At 49.1% G+C, this 14926-nt stretch overlaps 1 protein-coding gene across 43 annotated transcripts in view; it reads right to left on the bottom strand.

Annotated features, from left to right (window-relative positions):
* Positions 1-14926, bottom strand: part of CALM2 (calmodulin 2) — a 1210617-nt gene that overhangs the window by 96573 nt on the left and 1099118 nt on the right. The window contains exon 1 of one of the 43 annotated variants that reach the window (XM_050754929.1): positions 129-132. The exons of the other annotated variants lie outside the window; for them this stretch is intronic. The gene's annotated coding sequence lies outside the window, so the exon portion shown is untranslated. Of the gene's footprint in view, positions 1-128; positions 133-14926 lie in introns of those variants that run through there. 43 annotated transcript variants of the gene reach the window in all.

Raw genomic sequence — 14926 nt, 5'->3', positions numbered from 1 at the left:
CCGCCCACCTCAGCCTCCCAAAGTGCTGGGATTATAGGCATGAGCCACCACGCCCAGCCTGTTTTATTGTACTTTAAAGTCACTGCTTTATAGTTCACAGACTGTGTCTTCCAGAGGTCCTTCCTTCACCCCCACCTGACCAGGTCACCTAATTAGAGTTTGTGGACAGACTGCAGGCTCTGTGCCAGGAGCTCTGGCGAAACCCCAAAAAGCGCAAGAACCAGGCCTGTCAGTCTGGCTGGTGAGGGGAGATATACTGGAACATCACAGATGAGAACAAGAGAGGGTTCATCGGTCCTTTTTTCATTCCACAGGCATTGGGCTCCCATTGTATAGTCTGCACGCAACCCTGTCTGAGGTGTGGGTCCTGCCCTCAAGATGCCTATAGCCCACCTGGGGGAAAAAGACTTGGACTCTGCCACATTAGAGCTGCAAGAGTCTTTTTGGATCATCTAATTATGAATAATCTGGGGTTTTCTTTTTTCTTTTCTTTTTTTTTTTTTTTTTGAGACAGGGTCTTGTTCTGTCATGCAGACTGAAATACAGTGGCATGATCACTGCTCACTGCAGCTTTGACCTCACAGCCTCAAGCAATCCTCCCACCTCAGCCTCCCAAGTAGCTAGGATGACAGGCTTGTGCCACCATGCTCAGCTAATTTTTAATTTTTCTGTAGAGATGGGGTCTCACTGTGTTGCCCAGGCTGGCCTTGAACTCCTGGGCTCAAGCAATCCTCCTGTTTTGGCTTCCCAAAGTGCTGGGATAATAGGTGGGTATAAGCCACCAGGCCCAGCAGTCTGGGGCTTTCAATCACTTTCTTCCTTTCTCTCCTCTTCTTCTTCTTTCAGTAGCATTTAGAAGCCTAGTCCATTTGTCCACTCAGAATTGGGTCACTAGTGGAAAGGAATAGGGGAAACCTAAAGCTCCTATTGACTTGGCTCCCCTCCCCACCACTCTCTACCCATCAAAACAACCTCTGAAGAACCTTCCTGGAAAAACTGGTTTGAAAAATTATGGATCCGGTCCAATCCCTGAAAATCCCCAAAATTTGGAAATGGAGAATCCGGTAGGCCAAATTATTACTCACCCAAGTTCACACAACCTGCACCTCCTAATTGCAGGCAGGACTCTTTCCTCGACTACTCTGTCAAAAAGTAGTGTAAACACTAAGTCAAAAAAGGGGGGAGTAAGTGACGGGGAAGTCAGAGAGGCAGACGGAGTTCAGTGTGGACTGCCATGGTCAGGGAAACAGGAAAGGTGAGTGTGGGCCCTGCTGGGTGGTTGAAGGGGCAGAGGCAGTCATTCAGGAAGGGGGCATGAGTCAAGCAGGTGTTAAACTCCAGAAGCTGTTAGAAAAGCAGCATGAAGTCAAAGGAAAACTGGGATGCTGGTAGGATCAGGTTTGATGTGGAGTGGAGGCTGGGGTGCAGGGATGGGCTGGTGATAGAGTTGGAGGATTATTTTCCCTCCCAATTCACCCAGTTAAATCTGCTGATGGTTCAACTTTGGCAGCACCACAGAAGGCTGGAAACCTAGGCAGGCAGGCAGGCAGGCAGGCAGGCAGGCAGGCAGGCAGGCAGGCAGGCGGGCGGGCGGGCGGGCGGGCGGGCGGGCAGGCGGGCAGGCGCATGGGCAAGTGGATGCGCTGTATGAAGTAAGCCATGGGACAGGAGCTGGGTTGCATTAAAAGTGAATCAAGGCCGGTAAAAGTGAATCAAGGCCGGGTGCAATGGCTCACGCCTGTCCTAGCACTTTGGGAGGCCGAGGTGGGCGGATCACTTGAGCTTAGGAGTTGGAGACCAATCTGGTCAACATGGTGAAACCCCGTCTCTACTAAAAATACAAAAATTAGCTGGGTGTCGTGGCTCATTCTTGTAATCTCAGCTACTTGGGAGGCTGAAGCAGGAGAATTGCTTGAACCCAGGAGGTGGAAGTTGCAGTGAGCTGAGATCTCACTACTGCACTCAGCCTAGGCGACAGAGCGAGACTCTGTCTCAAAAATAAATAAATAAATAAAAGAATCAAGATGATGGTTGAATGAAAAGAAGAATGGAGCACGGGGGAAAGGCGCTCTGAAGGCAGCAGGAGCTGATGGCCAGGGCAAAACAAGGCTCCCCAGAGAGGAGGCCCCAGATGCAAGTCCTTGGCTTCCAATGTCTATTCAAATGAGACAGGAAAGGTAGGCCTGGCTTTGGAGAACAGCCCTTCCTGGGGGCTTCTGAGAACCTGCATTTTCTTACCCATAAAATGGATACAATTTCAATCCCATCTCCATCTCAGGGCTGCTGTAAGGAGCGAATGAAACACAGTTGAGAACGATTGAAGGGCTTTACTAAGGGATTGCCTTCAGAGGTGACAAAATGTGTGACTCAGCTCTGGAGTAAAACAAGGGGGTGTGGAGACTGGACAGCACCTCCCCTGCCTGAGGGCACTCAGACTTAGAGATCCTCGGCCCTGATGCTGGCCAGATGAAAGGCGCCTGCCTGGCAGCTTTGTCCCTAGCTCGCACTACCTGAACTGAGGTTTTGGCAGATAATTGCTAAAGGTATGATCTTCCCAGTGGGATGTATATTCTAAAGGAGGCCTCAAGAACTGCCTTGTCCATTATAATTGCCACTAGTCATATGTGGCAATTTTCATTTAAAATTGGATTCATGGCCGGATACAGTGGCTCACGCCTGTAATACCAGCACTTTGGGAGGCTGAGGCAGACGAATCATTTGAGGTCAGGAGTTTGAGTCCAGCCTGACCAACATAGGTGAAACCTCATCTCTACTAAAAATACAAAAAGCTTAGCTGGGTGTGGTGATACATCCCTGTAATCCCAGCTACTCAGGAGGCTGAGGCAGGAGAATCGCTTGAATCTGGGAGGTGGAAGTTGCAGTGAGCCGAAATCGCACCACTGCACTCCAGCCTGGGCGACAGAGCGACATTCCATTGCAAAAATAAAATAAAATAAGGCTGGGAACAGTGGCTCACGCATGTAATCCCAGCACTTTGGGAGGCCGAGGCGGGCGGATCATCTGAGGTTGGGAGTTCAAGACCAGCCTGAACATGGAGAAATCCTGTCTCTACTAAAAATACAAAATTAGCCAGGTGTGGTGGCACATGCCTGTAATCCCAGCTACTTGGGAGGCTAAGGCAGGAGAATCACTTGAACCTGGGAGATGGAGGTTGCGGTGAGCGGAGATCATGCCACTGCACTCCAGCCTGGGTGACAATAATGAAACTCTGTCTCAAAAAATAAATAAATAAAAAAATAAAATTGGATTCATTAAAATTTGAAGTTTAGTTCTTCAATTACACCAGCCAAATTTCAAGTGCTCTCTAGCCACGTGTGGCTGGTGCCTGCTGAACTGGACAGTATAGATATGGAATATTTTCATCACCACAGAAAATTACATGGGTCAGTGCTGCTCTCAAACTACAATGGTGGAATGATAGGTATTGGGGTGGTGAGTTTCTTCCCCGAGACTTCTCAAATCAAGCTAAGTATTATTGGCTTCTTTCTCTGCCTCAATACGAGGTTAGCTCCAGATTACCTGTTACTTCCTTCAACCCCCAGCCTTCGATAACTCCCTTCGTCCTAAGAGAACATGCACCCTGCTCATTTTGTAGCAGCTTAGGACTCAGAGTCTAATGGGAAAGGGCAAAGAGCTCTCCAGAGGTCACCCTATCTTCCACTGTACTAGTGACTGAGAGTAGGAATTTCTGAACCCTAGGTGACAAGCATGACAGAGCTGAGGGGAGAAATTCTGAGGCTGTTAGGACTGCATGTCACTCCTCAAACAGCTTGGTGGAGATGGCCACCTGCTTCTATCAGCGGGGTAGTATAGCAAGGCAATTAAGAGTGCAAGTCAGCCGGTGCAGTGGCTCAGGCCTGTCATTCCAGCACTTTGGGAGGCCAAGCTAGGTGGATCGCTTGAGGCCAGGAGTTCAAGACCTGCCTGGGTGACATGGTGAAACTCCATCTCTACAAAAAAATTTAAAAATTAGCCAGACGTGGTGGTGTGTGCCTGCAGTCCCAGCTACTCGGGAGGCTGAGGTGGAAGGATCACCTGAGCCCAGGAGGTCGAGGCTGCAGTGAGCCATAATTGCGTTACTGCACTCCAACCTGGGTAACAGAGGGAGAACCTGCCTCAAAAAAAAAAAAAAAAAAAAAAAAAGAAGAGCACATGCTTCCTGGGTTTGAATCTCAGCTCCTCCAGGTACTAGCTATGTGACCTTGTCTTTACATAATCTCTCTAAGCCTCCATGTCTTCATAGATAAAATGAGACTGGTACTTACTTCAGGGGGCATTGAAAGGATTAAATGAGTTAATAAATGGAAGGCACATAGAATCACATCTGGCGTGGACTAAGTGTTGGCTAGAAGTAGTAGCACTGGCAGCATTTGATTCTTGTATCATGGCCTTGGTGGAGGTGGTGAATAAGTCAAGTTCACCATGGGCACCAGCCTTGCGGCACGCACAGTGCACCTCCCTCCTCCCCAGTCCTGCCCCCGACACCCCTGAGAATTTTCCATCATAATGCTTGTTGAGCACTTAATTGTTCCAATTTTAATGGTCCCTGCTGGACCACCACGGTCTGCCCCACCTTTGCCCAGCCATGTTGCCTCCTTGGTCTTTCCTGCAAGCTACAGCACCCCCGTGTGCTGCCCGGGCCAAGCAGTGGGCCGCCCACCAGGCCCAAGAGTCTTTTCAGGGAAGCAGCAGGCCTGCCATCATGCAAAGTGGATAAGGATTAGCCCTGAAGGTCCACCTGACTCAAGACCACTGCATCCAGACACTGGCACCCTAGAGGGAGGGCATCTGGAGCCAGAGGAAAACTGAGTCCATCAGATTCCCTCTCTCCAGAATTTGAATAAAGGAAGACCCAAAGAATGGAAGCTGGTTAGCTACGGAGGCTTAAGTCCAGAGTTGAGGGAACCAGGGACGTCTATGATGGTCAAATCAGAGCTAAAGCTGGGCCAGGTGTGGTGGCTCACACCTGTAATCCCAGCACTTTGGGAGGCCGAGGTGGGTGGATCACTTGAGGCCAGGAGTTCAAGACCAGCCTGGCCAACAAGGCAAAAAACCCCGTCTCTACTAAAAATATAAAAATTAGCCAGGGCTCATGGTGCACACCTGTAGTCTCAACTACTCAGGAGGCTGAGGCATGAGAATCGCTTGAGCCCAGGAGGTGGAGATTGCAGTGAGTGGAGATCACGCCACTGCACTCCAGCCTGGGTGACAGAGCAAGACCCTGTCTCACAACAAAAAACAAAACACACACACACAACAACAACAACAACAACAACAAACAAAAACTCAGAGCTGAAGGGAAGAGGCCACAAAGACCGTGCATGCAGTGAGAAGAACAGCGCCCAGCCAATGGCAGCGGACCACGGGCTGAGAAATGAAGATCTCCCTGGGGTAAAGCTTTCACTCTTTGCTCCTAGGCACTTGAAGGGAAATGCTGCTGCTTCTGTCTTCACTAAAAGTATGGGAAGGACTTGGAGGAAGCATAAGTACAAAGACTCCATGGTGCCCTTGTCATGTGCTAGAGCTTCTCGTGAAAAAAGGCAGCCATCCTTAAAATCACATCAGTGCAGACATCGCCGCTCAGCTGCTCCTTTCTGATGGGCACATGGGTGTTGGGGCCAGAGCCAGTCAGGTGCTCCCTCTTGCTCCAGAGGTCTTCCTCTGTCAAAGGGAATAGGCTCCTAGATAAAGAGGTCCCTCTTCAATCAAAGGCCTGCCGATGTGTTTTTGATAAACTGATGAACAGAGCAGCTCTCACCCAAACACATTCTTTGGCTGAAAATAGGGGAGTGAACCCAGCATTGACGCTAACTCCTTAAGACAATCTCTGCCTTCCCAGGCCTCAGGTAACTTGTCTGCAGAAAGCGGGGAGAGAATGTGGAATAGATTACCTCTCGGCTCCTTGCATTTTCCTTGTTGATCCCAGGGGCCTCTGCCATAACAAGGGTCTGGGCGGGGGGCCCCCAGCTGGGGTGTGGCAGTAATTCCAGTAAATAGGTAGAAGCAGCCAGGAGTAGAAAGCACCCTGATTGTTGGGGGCCCAGTGGGAGCGCACAGGGCTAGCGCCAGTGGCTCTGCTGTGCCCTGGATGGTTATTTCAGATACCCTGCTTACATGGAAAGCTGGGCGAGACTGAGACGGCCTGGCACATTGAATTTACCTCTGTGAAAACTGAAAAAGGAAGATTAAAAAAAAAAAAAAAAAAGATTAGAAAAAAGACCACTTCCTAGTAAGCCAGCCACCTCCTCTGCTTGTGAAGGGAGCCTGGCCCTGTTTTGGGGAGCGGTGTTGAAAGGAGTAGGGGAGAGGTTGAGGCCCTACCTGGGCCCTGAGACTCTGGGAATGCAGAGGCCATTTTCATCCAGCCTTCAGAAGTTTCCTTTTGTGGCATGACGGTGTTAAAAATATTCCTCCCTGAAGGTGCAACCGTGGCAGAGCAGATGTCCCTGACTGAGCACTTGGGAAGGAGCTATTAAAAGGAATGTAATTAGGTTGTCATCCTGGGGCCTCCGAGCCAGGTTTCCGAACGCCATCTTTGTTGAAAGTTTTCCAGACGTCAAATATTTGCAGAACCAGATTTACCAAAAAGGTTGTTAATTCCCAGTAGAAATGGGCTGTGTGCAGCAGAGGCAAACAACGCTGCAGGTCAAGGTTGGCCTTTTCTGGGTCCTTTCCCCCATGTGGGTTCCATCCTAGCTTCCCAGTTCCCTCTCCCCTCCTCCTCCACACTGCCCCCTCCCCCTAATCACACTTTGCTCTTAGGGAAGCCTCTCTGGGTCACTGACCCCTTAGCACTATGAATGTAAGCCAGTGAGCCCCTCTGGCACCCCCAGGAGTGTGGGATTCAGGCCTGAGCTCTGTACACTTTGGGGAACAAAAGGCTTCATCTCCTTTTATAAAATGGTTGTCACACACTGGAGTGGAGGTGGAGGAGGGCCTTCCCCGTGACCCTGAAATTGCACGACGGGCAGCCACCTACTCCACTATGCAGAGATTGAGCCTACCCCGATTCCAAGCTGTCTTCTACCTTGGAGGCATATCTGTTGTAATCCCTGCCCTCCCTCCTGCCTGTCATATCCTGCAGGCTCATCCATCCATCCATCTCATCTGTCATTCATCATTTATGCATCAACATTTATTGAGAGTCTGTGGCAAGAATGCGCTGAGTGGTAGAGAGAGAGCGGGAAGCATAAACAGACATAATCCCTGTCATCATGGATGGAGACAGCATAGATGCAGAAAGACATTCATCAGATAATCGCAGAAACAAATGTAAAATAACAGCCATGACAAAAGCAACAAAGGAGAAGGAAGTGGATGGTGCCTGGAGCATGCGTCAGAGAGGAGACCAGACAGGAGAGTCAAGGAAGGCTTCCCAGGTGCAGTGGTGACTTGAGTCAAGGGGGGTGTGTGTGTGTGTGTGTTGTGTTTATTAAGGAGAATATAAGCTCAGTGGTTGGTTCCTCCAACTGGAACAGTGTGTAAAAGCCGTGGCTGAGCCTGAGACAGAATGCCACAATTTTCATGAGCTCCTTCTACTGTACTTTAGAAAACATCAAGGATTGTGGTTACCAAAAAAACACACAAACAAAAGGCAGGAGGGTAGGCCTGCTGCAGTGGCTCACACCTGTAATCTCAGCACTTTGGGAGGCCGAGGTGGATGGATCTCTTGAGCCCAGGAGTTCAAGACCAGCCTGGGCAACATGGTGAAACCCTGTCTCTACAAAAAATACAAAACAGTTAGCCAGGCGTTGTGGCACATACCTGTAGCTCCAGCTACTCCAGTGGCTGAGGTGGGAGAATCGCCTGAGCCCAGGAGGTCGAGGCTACAGTGAGCCACTGTATTCCAGCCTAGGCGACACAGTGAGACTCTGTCTCAAAACAAAAAACAACAAAGTAGGGGGAAAGAAGAAAAATCTGACCTCAGTTTCTGGAACCAGTTTCTGGAACCTTTTACAACACACAAACTTCTTATAGGTGGTTGAGAGATAGCTCTACAAGCAAATAAATCCAGGCCATAATTTCTTTGGTGATAGAGTCAAAGAGCGACCGGGCGCTGTGGCTCACACTTGTAATCCCAGCACTTTGAGAGGACAAGGTAGGCAGATCATGAGGTCAGGAGTTTGAGACCAGCCTGGCCAATGTGGTGAAACCCCATCTCTACTAAAAATACAAAAATTAGCTTGCCATGGTGGCATGTGCTTGTATTCCCAGCTACTCAGGAAGCTGAGGCAGGAGAATTGCTTGAATCCGGGAGACAGAGGTTGCAGTGAGTTGAGATCGCACCATTGCACTCCAGCCTGGGTGACAGAGCAAGACTCCATCTCAAAAATAAATAAATAAATAAATAAATAAATAAATAAATCAGTCAAAGAGCAGACCCTAGCCTCCTCTTCTTGGAGGACTTCTTTAATGTTCTGGCCAGCTTTTTACCTGTTATTAATATATCATAGTTATTTCCCCAGGTCTGAAAATACTATTTTGTAGTAGAATTGGTAACGGCTACCTAATATTGCAGAGTAGAGAAAGCCACAGTTTCACTCAGTGAACCCCTGTTGTTGGACGTTTAGCTTGTTTCCATTGTTTTGCAATCCTAAGTAACTCTTAAGTGAATGACTATGCTTGCACATCAACTTTGCCCACTCCTTTGACTTTTGCTCAGAATGAATTTGGCTGCATGTTAATAAATTTGAGGGCCAGTTTTACTAAACACAAGTTTACTTACCCGATGATCCTGACACCCCATCTGTAGAGCTCTTCCCACTCTATGCAAGGATCCTGCCCGGTTCTCATCCATGAATTGAACAAGTCTGGAGGAAGGGATGGGAGGAGTCTAGGTGGGTGGGAAGGAACCTAAGTGGACAGTTGTTCTGGGCTGGGTGGGGAAGGAACCTAAGTGGACAGTTGTTCTGGTGGAGTTGGTGGGGAAGGTTGACAGAGGAGGTTCAATCACTACTGACCTGTTTCTCCACCTGTGAATCTTCCCCACCAACATGCACTGAGTCTGTCTATACTGGTGGAAGGCTTTGTCCTGGTGCTCAGCCCTTGGGGCTCACTTGTGTAGATGGGGTCTGAGGATGGGAGGGACTAACACTTCTAGCAGGAATTTTCTCTGGAAGAGTCAGAGCCCCCAGGAGAAATGTGGGGCTGACCGGAATGTGTGTCAAAGGAGACAGTTCCTGGAGGACTCACAGGCAACTCTTTACCTAGGCCTTTAAAATAGTTCCCATTTTGCAGCTAGAGAAGATGAGGTTCAGATACGTTAAGTAACTTCCAAGTTCTTTCCAAGCATCATACAAGTAGTATCTGACAAGATTTAAATTTGAATGAAAGTTCTTCTGATCCCACATCCCTGGCCCTTCCCACCTGTTACATATTGCAGGAGTAAAGTTGCGATAATATGTGCTGATGTTATTCTGCATTAAATGAGATAATCCTGTTGAAACCTGTGGCCCCAGGTATGCAGTTAATGCTCTACAGATGTCATCTATTATTATTATTGTTATTATTGTGCCCTACTCATTAGTTCATCTATTTTATGACCACGTTTGTAAGCACCTTAAGGGCAGTGGTCATTCCTCTCCACAAGGCTGGGCATAAAGTAGCTATCTGACATAACCAATTACTAAATAGCATTATTTTATAATAATCACAAAATGGAAGCAGAATTGCTCCCTTTAAGGCAGGGCTTTGTACCTTGTGGAGAAAGCAAGTCTGGCTGTGACTTCAATGGGAAGTTCTCCAGTGGCTTGGAACCCTGGTGGTCAACAAGAATGACACACCAGGGAAAAGAGCAGTAACCAAACAACAGAACTCCCAGGGTCCAGGCCCCGACCACTGACGCCAGGCGACCATTCTAACAGCCCTGCCCACAGAGCCTGCAATCTAATAGGCTCAGCTCATTTGAGGTGGGTGGAGCCTAGGAGAGACTCTGGACCCATCTCCTGGCTCCACAGCCTGCAGCTCGGACCTAGGTGGTGCCCGAGATGACTTGAGTTAGAAACAGGCTCCAGGGTTACTGGATCACTTTTCTCACCGGCCCCACCTGGAGACAATGCAGGAAAGGGGACTTAGGAGGCTTTCAGTCTCTGGCTTTGCCCCTTTAATTAGTGCTGAGCCTCAGTTCCTTCATCTGCAAAATCGGATAATAGTTCCTTTTCCATAGGATTGTAGCAATTAAGAATAATATAACATGGAAAAGTACGTAACACAGGTACCTAACTCATTGCAAGCGTTCTTAGAAAAAATCAGTTGTCTCTAGATCGCAATCTGCCTGAAGGTGGGGATTATATCTGATTCATGCCTGAATGCCTGAATACCTGGACTCCTTCTGTTAATGCTTCATCTCTTCTGCTAAGCCTTGCCTGTTTTAGGCCTCGCTAGAAAATATCTAGAAGAGTTAATACCATGTCTTCCCCCCACCTTCCAGGAGGGCCTGGGGGCATGATAGCCTGAGTACCTGGAGAGAGAAAGGGGGTCACTTTCATTACGAAGACAAATTTGTGGTGTCACCAGATTCTCCCTGGCATGCATGCAACCCTTATTTTGGACCTTCTCGTTGCCCCAGTATGCTTGAACCCACTGGGGGATATGAGGATTTGAGAGAGGCCGAGTTTCCCTTAGGGGTGGAGTGATGTATTCCCATTAGAATAAGGGAGTGAATGATTTAAAGGAGGGGTTAGAATTTGGACATTAAGGATAGAATTTGTGGCGCAGGTGTGGTGGCTCACTCCTGTAATCCCAGCACTTTGGGAGGCACAGGCGGATGGATCAAGAGGCCAGAGTTCAAGACCAGCCTGGCCAATATAGTGAAACCCCGTCTCTACTAAGAATACGAAAATTAGCCGGGTGTGGTGGTGCCTGTAATCCCAGCTACTCAGGAGGCTGAGGCAGAATTGCTTGAGCCTGGGAGGCGGAGGTTGCAGTGAGCTGAGATCATGCCACTGCACTCCAGCCTGGGCGACAGAGCGAGACTCTGTCTCAGAAAAACAAACAAACAAAAAGAATAGAATTTGCAGGAGTTCCAGAACCGTATGGGCAACATAGCAAGACACTGTCTCTAAAAAAAAAAGAAAAAGAAAAAAAAGAGCTGGGCATGGTAGCACATAGCTATAGTCCCAGCTACTTGGGAAGCTGATATGGGAGGATCCCTTGAGCCCAGGAGGTCAAGGCTGCAATGAGGTATGATGGCACCACCGCACTGTAGCCTGGGTGAAGCAAAACCCTGTCTCTAAGAAAAAAAAAAAATGCAGGGCACGGTGGCTCACAGCTGTAATCCTAGCACTTTGGAGGCCAGGGCGGGCAGATGGCTTGAGTCCAGGAGTTTGAGACCAGCCTGGGCAACATGGCAAAACCCTCTCTCTATTTATATTTTTAGAAAATAATAAATAAATAAATAAATAAAGTTTGGAAGTCAATTGGAGCTAGGATTTGGTAATTAGCTATCATTTAATTTCTGAGTGAGAGCCAGAGAAATGCTAGCGGCTAGATATGATGAAGGCCATCACTTTGGTCTAAAATTTAAAGTGTTCTGTTCCAGAGGCCTGCCTCCTTCACTATGTGGAGCCAGAGATTCCTCCCTTTTGACTGGTTCCTGCTGAGAGAGCAGGTTGAGTATCTACCACATACCAGCTGTAAAGTCTGGCACACAGGGTCCAAATGTGTCAAGAACATAGCCCTCTCCAACGAAACTGGGGAGGCCAGGCCTAAGCCTAGGCCTGACATAGCCCAGTGACTATGGGGGAAATCATAAATCTCCTAGCCTTAGCTTTCCTGGCTGGTAATATGGACCTAATGCCTCACGGGGCTGTTTGAAAAGTCCCAAATGATCACAGAAGGAAAGAACCTTAAAGAGAACCTGCTCTTTGGCAGAGCAAGCTGTTCCAAAGGGAACTACAGGCAGGGTTTGGCACCCTGCCGTCAGGGAGGGCTGGTATCCTCCTTTCCTCCATGAAACTCCAGGCTTTCTTGCCCTTGCCACGCCCACCCCATCTTTCCCAAGACCATTTCCAGCAGGGACTTATGTGTCTTAACAGGAACTGACAAAGAAGCAACTCACCCCTAAAGATCTCCAGGCTTCTGGTGTCCCCCGCCACCCCAACCACACACACTCCAGCCAGCCCTGGGCAGCAGTGTGACCAATCTCATGAGTCACTTGGATAAAGTGAGGACTCAACAAATATTTATCAAATGAATGAATGAATGAATGAGGGAACGGGTGAGTGAGTGGCTCCATGAATGGGCAGCCACTCCCTCTGAGAATGAGACTGCTTCCTCATTCAGGATGCTGAGTGCTCCCACAGGAAGTCATTCGAGATTTTTCTGGTGAGTGTTCCACGGGGGAGCCACATTCTCTACTTTTTCTCAAGCCCCATGTGTTTTCTTTTCTCCAGAACTCCATTCTGGGGGCTGTGTCCTACAGTCCTTTGGGACTTTATGTACTAGACTTTATACCTGGTATGTAGTAGGTGCTCAATAAATGTGTGATGAACAGAAGGGGAAAAGAGAAAGATTAGTAAGACTTGGACTCTACCTTCCAAATTATTACAATTTAGCTAGAGAGAAAAGGCAGGTACACAGGTACCATAGGACAAAGCCCAGTAGGATAATTGGTACCAAAAAGAAAAGGGTCAAGGAGTGAATGCCACATTCAGAGCTGGGAAAACTTATTATGGGCTGAAAAAGTCAGGAAATGCTTCCTGAAGGGATTGAATGGGATTCTCTTCCTGAAGGCTGGCCTTCAAGGAAGAGAAAGATTTGGAGGCAAGTCAAGGGAGGTGTTCTTGATAGGGAAAAAGGGGATGGGCAGCTTGCCAGAGGAAGGCAGGTTGAAATTACGTTTCCTTGAGTCGATGTAGTGGAGCAGTGGAAGAATGCACCAGGTATCGTAAGATAGTGTCGGGAAGGAAATATAATTTTCCCTGTACCCTTCTGAGTCCTTAGCTGGGACCCTTGTAACAGAAGACAATTAACAAGCGAAAAACAAACAGGGCTGGGTGCGGTGGCTCATGCCTGTAATCCCAGCACTTTGGGAGGCCAAGGTGGGTGGATCACTTGAAGTCAGGAGTTCGAGACCAGCCTGGCCAACATGGTGAAACCCCATCTCTACTAAAAATACAAAAATTAGCCGGGTGTGGTGGCACATGCCTGTAGTCCCAGCTACTCGGGAGGCTGAGGCACGAGAATCCCTTGAACCCAGGAGGCGGAGGTTGCAGTGAGAGGAGATCATGCCACTGCACTCCAGCCTGGGTAACAAGAGTGAGACTCATTCTCAAAAAAAAAAAAAAAAAAAAGAAAAACAAACAGAAGTTTACTAACGTGTAAACATGGGAGACACTCAGGGAAAATAAGAAAACCTTAAAGAGATGACTTAGAACTCTTATATAGCATCTTCATCAAAATATATATATATGTATAATTTTAGAGAGATGACAAGACAAAAGCAAAGGACCTGAAGTCTCTATGGGTGGCAAATTGTGAGAAGACAAATAACTGAACAAAATAATGGTAGATAAAGGCTAGTTAGCAAAGCTTTTTATGTAGATTCCTCTGGTGCTGTCTCTAGGCTGATAAAGGCCTAAGGCTGTCTTCTGTGATCAACCTTTGTCCTTCCTGATTGAGAGGGAAGGAGGGACACCCTTTTAAATTTATATCCGGCTTTTAGGCAAATAGGGGGAGGGCAGAGAGCTTTTCATGTTTCTGCTTCTTCTCAATTGCCTTCAGCTCAAAATAATCCTTGTGCCCAAGTGGCATATTTTAGGGCGGCGTATTCAGCTACCCTTCACAGGGTGGGGCAAGACCAAGCAGAGCACTGAAAGCTAGGATAACAGATTTGGATCAAGTACTAGCAAGGGCATTGGAACAGTGGCAGAAGTGAAAGGGAACGCTGTGAGGTGTGGGAAGATGGAGGGAGAGGGATCCAAGCAAGTATCATAGCAACAGGAGCATGGCAAAGCTTGCTGGCCCCCTGGTACCCATCAGGGCTGGCCAGAGCTGGGTCTTAGGCAAACAGACAAACAGATCCCTAGATCACTTTCCATTTCTTTTTCTTTCTTTTCCCTCCCTCTCTGCCTCCCTCCCTCCCTTCCTTCCTTCCCTCCCTCCCCTCCCCTCCCCTTCCTTCCCCTCCCCTTCCTTCCCCTCCCCTTCCCTTTCTTTCTTTTCAGCAAGGGGGACTGGATATGTTGCCCAGGCTGGTCTCCAACTCCCAGCCTCAAGCAGTGTCACCACGGGCCACCGTGCCTGGACTACTTTCCATTTCTTTCTTTCATTCATACAAATAATGATTGGCCCTATCACCAGCCAGATCCTGCAGAAGTAAACAGAGCAGATGCCTTCCCACCTTCCCCAGGGGCCCTGGACTCTACTATTAGGCCCCCATCCCAGCGCCCAGGCCTAAGGCTTGAGGCCACCGAGGCCTAAGGCGATGGCTGGGGGTGAAATCAGCTATGGCTTCTCATTTGCAGCTTCCCTGTACAAAACCGCTAATCTTCACGCCCGGGTTCCGGGCCCACGTCCTCCAGACCATACTCCCCAACCCCGGCCACCACCCTCCCGGACTGGCCACACCTGGAAGGGAAGGAAGGGTGGGGGTGGCCTGCAGAGGGTGTGGCGAGATCTGGACGGGCTGGGAGCGCGGGACTAAGTTGACCGGAAATGGGGCTAGGCCGCGGCCAGGGACGGCAGCAGATGATGGTTGAGCAGTGGCCTAGGAAGGCCTTCCTGACGGCGCCCACACTCGCCCCGCGGCACCGCGAACGCGGCGGACAGGGCAGCGAGGTAGCCGGGAAAAAGCAGGGGGAGCCCGGCGGCTCCGCTGCGCCCTCTGCCGGCCGCCAGCCTCCACTGCACGCGGCGCCGCCCACCTGCGCACTGGGATCCCGGCCCTGGTCGGGCCAGACCAGCT

The sequence above is a fragment of the Macaca thibetana genome, chromosome 13 (assembly GCF_024542745.1).
Source record: "Macaca thibetana thibetana isolate TM-01 chromosome 13, ASM2454274v1, whole genome shotgun sequence".
Classification (NCBI taxonomy): Eukaryota; Metazoa; Chordata; class Mammalia; order Primates; family Cercopithecidae; genus Macaca; species Macaca thibetana.
Note: the sequence above shows the minus strand (reverse complement) of the source record. Positions and strands in the feature narration are given on the sequence as shown.